Below are 11,512 nucleotides of genomic sequence, written 5' to 3' on the forward strand. Positions count from 1 at the left end.
TGGAAGCATTTTACAGAGAAGCTTGTGAAACCAAGCAGAGCATTTCATTAGCAATCGAGGGGCCTGGAGGGAAGAACTAACTTCCCATGAATCTTGGAAGCGCTGAAAGCTCAGAACAACAGAAAATGAAGCAAGATTCGAGTGCTCTTTTGATTCCATTTTCTTCCTCAAAATTTCCAAAGAACACCTAAGAGTTCAGCAAATGCAGGTGTGTGTGGTTCTGGCGCTGGGCGCTGACTGGCCTCAAGGCTAAGCTACCAGACCCCAGGTGAGACCTCTTGACTGTGAGTGAGACAAGCTGCCGCTGTTAGAGGGTGCAGTTTAGGTCACCTCAGACGCTCCAACAGTGACTGGCAGCTGGGAGGAAAGACCTGATAAACTCCACTACACGTAACGTAAACAAGGAAAGACACAAGCATGACACTGCACAGCAAATCTGAACCAAAAGGACAGTACCATCAGCTGGCAAAGCCAGGAATCAGAGTTGGGCTGAAACTAGCTGTGAGATCTTTTTGAAGTAGGATTTTAAAAGATATATTATCCTGGGGACTCCAAGGTACCGTATGAAACTGGGGAGATAAATAATTTTGCTGATGTGTCAAAAAGTCCTCCATTCGCTCCAGTGCTCGCAGTTCCTTCTGGAGAGCACCATGGCAGTCACCTACACACGGTTACTCAGACGGTCCTGGCCATCACGGCGGTGGGTCACATATGAGGGCACAATTCCCGGGGCCCGGGAGGAGCTCACCTTCTTCTCCATCAGATCCTTGTTTAGCTTCAGGCTCTGGTCTGAGCTGGGAGCCTCAGTGCGTTGGTGGTCCCCAACGGGGTACATCTGGGACCCACTGGGGTGTCTGGACAGACACGGGCCTGGAGTCAGCAGACTGGGCAGGGCCAGAGAAGCTTGTCCAAAACTAGGGCAGGAGTCTTAAGTCTGAGTGAGCTCACCTGGGCCCTGAGAAGGAACGAGGAAGGGAGCTCAGAGCCACGCCATCACATGACAAGGACCCGGGCCAGGATGGCAAGGCAGCAGACTCGAAAAGCTCCCAGAAAGGAAAAAAGGTCCCTGCGGTATTGTCATATCATAAGAAATATTTATTTGGTCTTCGTCCAGGTTCCTGGCACAAAGCTCCTAAAACCCCGGGGATTTCCTGAGTGATGGGGTGAGAGGAGCATCTGTTATTCATAATAAGCCCCTTTCAACCTCACCTGGGTTTATACCAATGAGGTGATTCTTGGAGGATGGGGGCTGGTTGCCAGAGGAAATTTCAGCCCCACTCCTGACCTCTGACCTCTGACCTCCCGGGACGGGGTGGGGCTGGAGACGCAGCTGATCTCCAACAGCCAGGGATTTAATCAGTCCTGCCTGTGTAATGGAGCCTCCGCACAAACCCCAAATGGAGGGGTTCAGGGAGGTGCTGGGAGGGTGGCTCCTGGGGAGGGCGTGAGGGTCTACAACCCTTCCCACACCTTCCCTGGGCATCTCTCCCATCTGGCTGTTCCCGAGTCATGTCCTTTATGATAAACCAGTAACAGAAGCAAAGTGTTCCCCTGAGTTCTGTGAGCCGTTCTGGCAAGTTATGGAACCTGAGGAGGGGGTCGTGGGAACCCCAATTTACATATGGTTGGTCAGAAGCACAGGTGACGGCCTGGACTTCTCATTGGCGTCTGCGGGGGGCGGGGCGGGTGTCTCGTGGGACTGAGCCCTCAGCCTGTGGGGACGCCGGGCAGTTAGGGTCAGAACGAACTGACTTGCAGGACACTCAGGTGGTGTCTGGACAATCAGACGATTACTCGGTGTCAGAAAAAACCCACATCTGGTGTCAGAAGCATGTGAGCAGAAGAAATAAAAGTGTTTCCCTTTAGTCACCTGCAAAAGAGCGGGAGTCAGACTATGTAAAGACTCCTTGACACCACAAAGTTCTCAGGAAAACTGCTCTGAGAGCCACAGACCCAGGCAAGTGGACAATTTCTATGTATGCAAGGAAGGACACAGAAAGTTCACCTTCTCTGTATCCTTTCTTGGAAAGTTGTTTTGGGATATGCTCCAGTAAAGAGAGAGAATAAACCCCAAAACAAGACACAAGATCTGAGGAATTACAACTACAACTCAGAGAGAAAAAGGGGCCTCTCGGGTGGGCAGTCTCTGACCTGAGTGTCACACCCAGGGCCTGGGGTGCTGAGCCGGGGAGGGGGGAGGACACAGTTGGAAAAGTATCCTGTGGTGGCACAGAGCAATGATAAAGACTGCAAAACGTCAAGGAAATTTTATGGAGCAGGAGCTGCTCCTAGAAGACAGAGGACAGAGGTATTAAACACCGTCCCTGGCTGCAAGGAGCTCCCAGGGAGTCGCACAGACAGGTAGACTAATGACACTAAGAACTCTGTTAGATGTGCAGAGAGTGAAGGAAGCATAGGCTAGGGGTCCATTATTCAGCCTCGTGGTGGGGTCAGCAGTCCATGAGGGCAACTGTAACACTCAACATCAAGTGAAAGCTGTGGACAGCCTGTGGCATTGTGGGAAATTCCTGGGACTTAAGGGACTCTGAGGTAGCTCACAGTCCCCAGGAGATCTGGAACCCTCCAGAAAGAAATCAGTACAGGGCGACTGCCTACTTGCCCGAGCCATCTCAGCCAGGGACCCTCGTCCCTGAAGATGGTAAACTGGTTCCTTCGTGCGGCTGAAAAACACTGACTCTACCCCAAACAGCGAGAAAAGATGGGGGGGCAGGGAATGCATTTGCCAAAGCAAATCATTCTGTGCTCAGCACCGGCCTTAAAATATCTTCTTCACCCACTGGTTCAAAACGGTTTCCTTCTTAACCGAACTGAGAACCCCTGTGGAGATCAAAGGCAGCCCCGCACACTGGAAAGCCGAGCTGAGTTTTTTATAAGCTGTGCTCTCTGCGAGTGAAGCCACCGGGGTTTTTCCACTGTCATGGCGCCGGTTTAAGGGTCTGTTAAAGTCTCGCAGATTAACTTTGTCTTGACTCCATCTTTTGCTAAATGACAGCTCAAACGTTTAGAATGACTAATCCCGTGGAGAATAAAGCAATACTGGCAAGAAGTATTTTCTACAGTAACTTAGAGCGCACGAGAGTCGTAACTGAATCCCCCAGCGCCGCACACCAAGCCTCACCGCACGCCGGGCCCTGGTCCCCGCGGCGCCCCGCTCGGTGTTTGATGACGGTCGCTGTGCAAAGCGCGGCATTTCCACCCCCTTGGAACGCATATTCTGAAGACGCAGAAATGACGCCGGGACGGCCGGTGCCCGCGGCGTGCAATCCCGGCCGGCCCGCCGGGTACCAGCGCCCTCCGGAACCCTCTAGAAGGGGGACTGCCCACTGGCCCCAGGCCATCTCAGCCGGGGGCTGTGCCCCATCCCCACTGGCCCCCGCACTGCCACGTTTGTCTGAGAAGCCCAGTTTGGCTTCAGGCACCGCTGCTCGGCTCAGGGCGTTTGCGCCCCTCCAGGCGTGGGGACCGGGGTGGAGGGGGTGTGCACTCCGCGCGCGCGCGGAGGGGGGGCGTCCGGGTGTCCAGCGGTGTTCTGGGGGGCGGCCTGGGGCGAGGGGAGGGAGAGAGGGAGGCTGGGGCAGACCGCGCGGTTCTCCGCCTGGTCAAACCTGGCTCGCACAGAACTCCGCAGGTGAGGCCGCACCTGCTGCTCAGGCCTCAAAGCTGCGGAGCCGCGGGGAGGGCGGCGGGGCCGCAGCTCGTGGGACCTGCAGGCGGCAAAGCGGAGTCACCGCCTCACGCGCTCCTGGTCAGTGCGGGGTCGGCGTGGGGGCCCCCCAGACCTGCAGGACGGAGGGGCGCGCAGGGCCGAGGCTCGGCCCCGAACCCGCTTGGGGGTGGGCCTGAGGGTGGGGGGCAGGGCGCGAGCGGAGGGGCCACACTGGGGCGCCTGGCCCCGCGGACTCACAGTAAACGAAAGCGAGGGCCTTCAGGAGCACGATCCTGGTCAGCCAGAAGGTGCCCGCGCGGAGGCGGGCTGGGCAGCCCGCGGGGTCGCGCCCCGGCCCTGGCGGAGATTCAGGCGCCAGGCCCGCGGCCCCTGCCTTCCGCTTCCTCAAGGGCTCCTCCGGCGCCGCCATCGCCGGGCCGTCGGAGCGCATGCGCGAGGAGCGCCGCGCGCTGAAATGCCCCGCCCACGCCTAGAGACCCCGCCCACACTTGGAGGTCCGACCAACTCCGACCAGCCACGCCCATGCGCGGGGAGCGAGGAGCGGTCCTGATACCGCGCGCGCTCCCCGCAGGTCGCTCGGGGCGCTGCAGCCGTGAGAGTAAGGGGGGTGGGTTCGTGGAGAACGGCGCGACGCCCCACCTGGAGCGGGCTTGACCCACTCACTCATTCATTCACTCGCTCATTCATTCATTGAATTAGCCAAAGTTGCAGAGGCCCCCAGTGCACTCCCCTACCTAGGCGCCTACCCTCCTGGACCCTCACACTGGAGAGGGACGGGTGGCACTTCAGAAGCAGAAATGCAATGTGGAAGAGATTATTGGAAAGCACGTATCAGACCACAGGCCTTCTCCGCGTCCAGGGTGGCTGAGATGTGGGCAGCCAAGGACCCTGGAGGGTACTGCGCTCCTGCTGCACGCCCTGGCTGTGTGTGGACTCGCATTCCTGCAGAGAAAAGGCCAGAGCAGCAGCTTCACCCCAGGGCTCCAGGCTGCCACTGCCTGAATGGGGTGTGTGGACCGGTACCTCACAGGTGTCCCCTCCCAACTCCCCATCTCTGCTGTCTGAGGAGGGTGCTGGGGTGATGATCACACAGCTAGTGAGGGACAGTGCAGGCAGCGGCTGGGCCCTAAAATTCAGACCCTCCAGCTTTCTTCCCCTTTACCCCCCACCAACCCCACAACATCTCTGCACAGGACAGCAAAGTCCCCTTAGACGGTCAGCGCTCCTATTGGCCCTCAAGACTGGACCTCCAGCTGCAGGGGAGAGTGGTGGGCTGAGGATTCAGAGTAGGGAAGAGCTTACTGACCAATGACCCAAGCATAACCCCAGTGAGGATACAAGCAACTCTACATTCTGAGGATACAGGAGAGGTGTCTCTAAGCAGGTGGAATGGTAGGCATTCCTCAGAGGAAGGAAGAGCTGTGTAAGAGAGTGGAACTTAGGGGTTACTGGGTAAACTGTGGGGCACTTGGAAGGAAATGATTGAGGTAGGTGTGTTTTTTTCTTATTCATTTGTTAGAGCTCTTTACATATTAAAGATCCTCTTTTTTTTAAATATTGCTTGGGATTTTATCTACTTTAAAATATCTTTCCATTTCAAAGTGGAAGTAGATCAACATTCTCATTTTATAGTTTAAAAGAAAAAAACATTAAAGTCCATGAGGTATAGTTTTCATTTTAACTATACCATTTTCATTTGTGTTGGCCACTGAGAATTCAAAGGTAAATATGAAATAGTTTTGATCCTGAAAGAATTCACAGTCTAGCAGGGGAGAGACAACCACCGAGTCATACAATGTGAAATGCACCACACACAACAAGCCCAGACAAGTGAGTGGTGAATTTTGTCAAGAAAGATCTTCTTCTTGTCTGTATATTGCAAATGTTCTGGGTTTTTTGTTTGTTTGTTTGTTTTTACGTCTTGTTCCTAGTCTTTGGTATGTAAATTATCAATAGTTATGTGGTCAAATGATCAGTTTTTCTGGCATGTTTAATTATATCTTCACCTGTAGTGTGAGCCCCATGAGGGCAGGGGTTGCCTCTGGACATAGGCTCTCCCAAATTAGGCTTGACCAGGAACTTCTGGAACCCCCCCCTCCAGCCCCCAGCTGCCGCCCCACCCTCCCATTGTTGGGGTAATAGCATTTACATGTATCTTATAGTGTGATTTTTTTTAAAAGCTCCCTTTTCTTGTCCATGAAAAACCCTCCCTCGGACCCCATCTCTAAGACCTATAAGAGATTTTCAACGGAGGGTGCAAGCATCTTCTGTAGCCTGGAGAGCCCCTAGCAGGAAGTGTGTGCCCGAGGGCTCAAGCCTTGGGGAGCCCTGGCCGTGCCCTGCTTCCAGGTCCTTCCACAGGAACCCACAACCCACACCTACCCCCCATACCTACTGTTGTCCGGGTGCCACGTTTGGGATGAGCCCACACAGCCACTTGGGAAGAGTGGGGAGAGTCCAGGGCCCCCAGCCCAAGCCTGCCTGAGCTTCCCTGGGTCCCCGCCTGGATGTGGGAGCTGCACAGGGGACGGAGGCAAGGAAGGATGGCTCTGCTGTCAGGTGTGACCCCGGGTGCTGCTTTTCAGGTGGGGACAGTTTTCACAAAGGGCCCTTTGTCCTCAGCTTCCCCTGGCTGGGGCTGCATTGTTCCCCCCTGAGAAGGGCACAATGGGACATTGTGCAGAGCAGAAAGGGGCCCCTTGTCCAGCCTCCAGCTCGATGGGCTCTGGGCTCCCTCCCTGGGTTTGCACAGGGTGGGCGAGGCCATCAGAGGGTCCACCGGGAACTCATGTTCTCATGTCTCCTCCAGGGTCCTCCTTTGAGCTGTCTGCAGAGGTCCAGTCCATCTGAGGGTCTAGAACCTTCACGGGAATGAACCCCATCGAGCAGGGCTTGGCCATGGAAAGGCTGGCCAGTGGCTCAGTTCGTGCCTGTTTCAGCCTGAATTTAATCAAAAGTGCACTGGTGTATTGTTCAGTCATAAAAAAGTCATATTGATACATTCTACAACATAGATCAACCTTGAAAACATATTCAGTGAGTGAAGCCAGACAGACACACAAAGCCACATATTGTACAATTCCATTTATATGAAACATCCAGAATAAGCAAATCCACAGAGACAGAAATTAGATCAGTGGTTCCCAGGGGCTGGGGGAGGGGGATGAGGAGTGACTGCTAACAGGGACAGGGTTTCCTTGTGGGGTGATGAAGATATTGTAGAACTAAATAGAGGTGATGCTTGCACAACATGGTGAATGTACTAAATGCTACTGAATTGTACACCTAAAAATACTTAATTTTATGCTATGTGAATTTCACCAAAATTAAAAAAAAAAAAAATCTGCTCTGGTCCTTGTTTCAGAATCACCTAAAAAGGCATTGCTTTTACCTGTTGGAATAAGTCATGTCATTTATACTCACATCTTCATTTAAACTTGTATCTTCATCTATGCTAGAGAGCAACTAACAGTTTTATTTATTTTTTTTATTTTTTATTTTTTTTAAAATTTATTTATTTTATTTATTTATTTTTGGCTGCATTGGGTCTTCATTGCTGCGTGTGGGCTTTCTCTAGTTGCGGCGAGCGGGGGCGACTCTTCGTTGCGGTGCACGGGCTTCTCATTGTGGTGTCTTCTCTTGTTGCAGAGCACGTGCTCTAGGCTCACCGGCTTCAGTAGTTGTGGCACATGGGCTCAGTAGTTATGGCTTGCGGGGTCTAGAGCGCAGGCTCAGTAGTTGTGGCGCACGGGCTTAGTTGCTCCACGGCATGTGGGATCTTCCCGGGCCAGGGCTTGAACCCGTGTCCCCTGCATTGGCAGGCGGATTCCCAACCACCGCACCACCAGGGAAGCCCAACTAACAGTTTTAAAATAATATTTAGACATGGGTACATCTTGTGCCCCACGAAGATGCCCCACTCTAAAACAAACCTCTTCTGCAAACCCCAAGCCGGAGGGCCGGGGCCTGGTGCTGGGTCGGGGCACCGAGATGCTTTCCTCTCGCCCCACCGCTCAGCACCTGCATGCTGGGGTCTCTACGAAGCAGCTGTTCACCAACACCAGGAGCCTGGGGGAGGCTCCTGAACCTACATTTTCAAGCAAAAAACTATATGAAAACAAGCCAAGACACGGGAGAGGCCAGAGGTGCTGAGAGGAGGCCTGACCCCTCCGGGCTGGTTTCAAGAGACCTGGAGCTGAGCCCCACCTGGACAGAGCCAGAAAGGGCCAAGAAGGGGAGGGGAGGGGAGAAAGGGGTCTCCCCTGAGAGGAGCTATCAGCTCAAGATGGGCTAGTGTCCCAGGAACCCCTAGGTGGGCCTGCCTGCAGCTCCCCCAGCATGGCCCTGGAGCCGAGGCGCACAAGCTCACAGCTGGCGGCACTCCCAGCAGCTGCGGGACGGCTTCAGAGGAAGGAGCCCCGTGTCAGCACCTCGTCCAGCTGTCCCCGGGCACACGGGCCTGGCAGCCCCCACCGCATCAGGGTGATTGTCCCTGACGTGCCTTTGCAGCTGTCTCTGGCACCCAAAGAACCCAGCTTGGGCCCAAATCTAATCGTGCACCCTTCATTTACCCCAATTTTTCATGTCTTGACATCTGTTGATGGGGAGGGCAGGACCTGCTGGTACTAACATCTGTCACTTTCTTCTGGAGGGGTGGTCAGTTTGGGCCGGCCCCACCCTGACTGTCCAGCGGCCAAAACCCCCTGGTGAGGCTGGCAGGTGCGGGAGGGGGTGGGTGAGCAGGTGCTGGCCATTTGCTGGTTGTCCTGGAACCATGACTCATGGACGGCTGTTCTGCTTGGCTCGCCCGTCTCCTGTCCCCGCACCTCGGTTCTGGGCCACGAGCACTCCTACCCCTGCTCCCCAGAAGGAGATGTGACCCTGTGTGGACCTGCAAGCTGGTGAGCCATGACTGCCAGGCAGAGTGGAAAGCAAATAATCCCAGTGCAGTGACATTCTCTGGTTGTAGAGCCCTATGGGGGAAAAGAGTGTACAGTTATGTTTTTCTCACGGAAGCATATTCTGAACTGGAAGAAGTCTTGAAAACTGCTGAGGTCACAATCAGGAGGCCTGTAGGTGAATTCGGCCCACAGAACTGTATCATTTACCAATCACCACGATAATGCCACGTAAGAAACAGCCTCAAAGCCACAAGTTGTTGTGTCGCTGGGCAGTGCTTCCCATCCAGCCTGGCTCAGGTATGCCTCTGCAGTCAGCTGAGGTCTGGGTAGCAGCAGGGCCCTGGCTGGCCATTAGGGCCTCTCTCCGGCCACCCACAGGCCGCATCACTCCTTACAGCCTCGCCCTCAACAGCTTCCACATTCCCCTCCCTGCCTGGCTCCTGAAGGCACCTGCATCCAAGACCCCTGATTTGGTCCAAACCTGGGGGGTGCTGAGGGCTGGGCTGGGGGAGCTTGTGCCCAATGCCATCCATCACCAGGTCTTACCTTCTTAAAACTCACCCGTGACTAAAGCAGACGATTCATTTCTGGAAAGAGAGGGCAGCATTGCTGTTACGGGTTCTCCTGCAGGACGCCCAGTGGGCCTGACAGTGGGAGGTGTGCTCAGATCTCTGCCAGCTTCGCATGATGGTGAGGTCACTGAGAAAATGCAGGACACATCAGGTGTTGTCTACAGCACACCCAGAATCCTATGGACATCAACTCACGCAGGTCTGGTGGGGCCCCCGGGACAGACAGGTACTCCAGACCCTCTGCTGCCCAGAGTAACCCCGTAACTTGCCCAAAGCTAGAGGCCACAGAGAACGGCACCAGAACCCGTGACCTGGAGACGCCCTCCTTTCTAGAACTCCAGCACCTTCTCGGGGGAGCCCCACAACTCCCTCCTGCCCCTTTCCACACCCCAAGGGCAGGAGGCAGGGGCAGGGACCACCGTGCAGCCCCAGTTCACAAACCAGCTGGGAAACCTCCTTCCATACTTTATTGGAACGCTTTGCCGGCATAAGCTTCTACAGGGCAGAGCCCCTGTGAACGTCACCCACTGTCCCAGCACCAACACAGGTCTGGCCTGGAAGCCCCAAAAGTGTTTTCAGAATGAGCTACAGAATACAGAACGCTTACTTCCCCCAACCCGATCTAGTCTAATGGACCTGCACAGCGGCCATGGGGGGCTCTCCATCTCATCGTGGTCACAGGGAATGTTGAAAGCTGCCAGAAATTGCTTCTAACCGCTCGGGTTAATTCATTACTGTACTTCCAGATAACGCGCAGGGGTCACGTGATCAAGAGCTTTCAGAGCTGGCTCATCCAGGCCACTCCGGCACCCACCTCCACACAGCCAGCTCAGGGCCCCTCTGTCCAAGGGAACGGAGAGGGAGCAGCAGGCCCCCAGCCATCAGGAGCCTCCAATATACCTGCCCCCGGGGTGCCAGCTACCCCCTCTGATGACCTGCCAGGCTCCTGCTTGCACCTGGCCAAGGAGCCCGTTCCTTCTCAAACCAACACCAGGTGACTGGGTGGGAATCACCAGTTTGAGTGGCAAAGTTGGCCCATATCTTGAAGTCCTCAGGTCCTGGGGCTCGGGAGCAGGTGGCTGACGGTCCTGTTCTACACACGCCATGTCCCAAGAGGAAGGAGACGTTGGGGTTTGCAGCCGAGGAGGCTGGGTTTGCTCTTGCCAGCGGCTGCCCCTCCAGCTCCCCATGCCAGGCCCAGAGGGACCAAGGGACCCACGAAGAGAAGACCAGGAGTTTCCTGCACCTCTGCCCCAGCCCAACGCCCCCAGAGGCAAAGCTTTGCCACACCCATGTCTGAGCTCCTGCAGGCCGGCTCCCACCTCACTGCAGAAGAACCCCGATGTGCCCGCCTGAGAGCATCTTAATTAAACCTCCTACTCTGTGTTCAGAAAAACAAGTACCTGGGAGACCTGGGTGGAAATCTTTTGACAGTGTGTGTTTTAACTTGCCTTTGACACTAGTGGGTCTCTGGAACCTTCCATTATGGTAGAGGCAGCTAGGTCCCTGCCGGCCGGAGCCCCTTATTCGGAAAGGGATTTTCTCTGTGACGTGTCTACTTCCAGCCATGTTGGCCCGTCGCAGTCACACTTTGAGGGGTTCAACTTGGACAAGAGGTCTCATTAAATCTGAAAGCCAAGATTGGAAGGACAAGCATAGCTCTTGGCAGCCTGTTTGGGCTCAGAAAGCTGATTTTCTGAAGTGAGAGTCAGCTTCAACGTCCTGGGTCCCCTCCTGCAGGGGGGCTGAGAAAGTCTCTCCCGGCCCCATCGCTGGGGTCCAGGGGGCGAAGGCCCAGAATGAGAGTGGGGTCTGGGAGTTCAGGAGACTGAAGAAGACCCAACATGAGGGTGGAGTCCAGGGCCCAGGGGAGTGAGGGCCCAGCATGGGGCTGGGGTCCAGGGACCCAGGAGTCTGGTAGCACGCAGAGCCCTTCTGCAGGGACAAGGAATGGAATTTACTGGCTGACGGGGGAGACGTCCAGAGGAAGGCACACCCCGATGCCGAAACGCTAACGCCTCAGCACTCAGTTGCTCTGTGGAAGACGCTGCTGGTGCCTGGCCTGGACCCCTTGGTGCTCCCTGTACCCCCGGGACCCTGCCTGGAGACATTTTTGGCTGCAGAATCACCCTCTTCCCTCAGTCAAAGAGACCTAATGGCTGCTGGTGGAGTCAGCTCCAAGCCCACTTGCAGGAGAGAGATGGATGGGCACAGCCGGAGGCTCGGGGACCACTACCAGGAGGGGGTGAGTGGAGGCCAGAGCAGAGACCACAGCTGTTCCGACACATCTGTGCACACACATCTCACTGGGCAGACAATGTGCTTTGGGGTCCTTGGGTTAAGCACTGCCC

At 55.3% G+C, this 11,512-nt stretch overlaps 1 protein-coding gene across 1 annotated transcript in view; it reads right to left on the reverse strand.

Annotated features, from left to right (window-relative positions):
- LMF1 (lipase maturation factor 1) overlaps nt 1-4,005 on the reverse strand; it is an 81,229-nt gene extending 77,224 nt beyond the window's left edge. Inside the window, exons 1-2 of the mRNA XM_061210207.1 lie at nt 3,926-4,005; nt 749-955 (exon numbers count right to left, since the gene is read on the reverse strand). The gene's annotated coding sequence lies outside the window, so the exon portion shown is untranslated. The remainder of the gene's footprint in view (nt 1-748; nt 956-3,925) is intronic.
- Between the last annotated feature and the right edge of the window lie 7,507 nt (nt 4,006-11,512).

Source organism: Eubalaena glacialis, chromosome 13, assembly GCF_028564815.1.
Source record: "Eubalaena glacialis isolate mEubGla1 chromosome 13, mEubGla1.1.hap2.+ XY, whole genome shotgun sequence".
In the NCBI taxonomy this organism is placed as follows: domain Eukaryota; kingdom Metazoa; phylum Chordata; class Mammalia; order Artiodactyla; family Balaenidae; genus Eubalaena; species Eubalaena glacialis.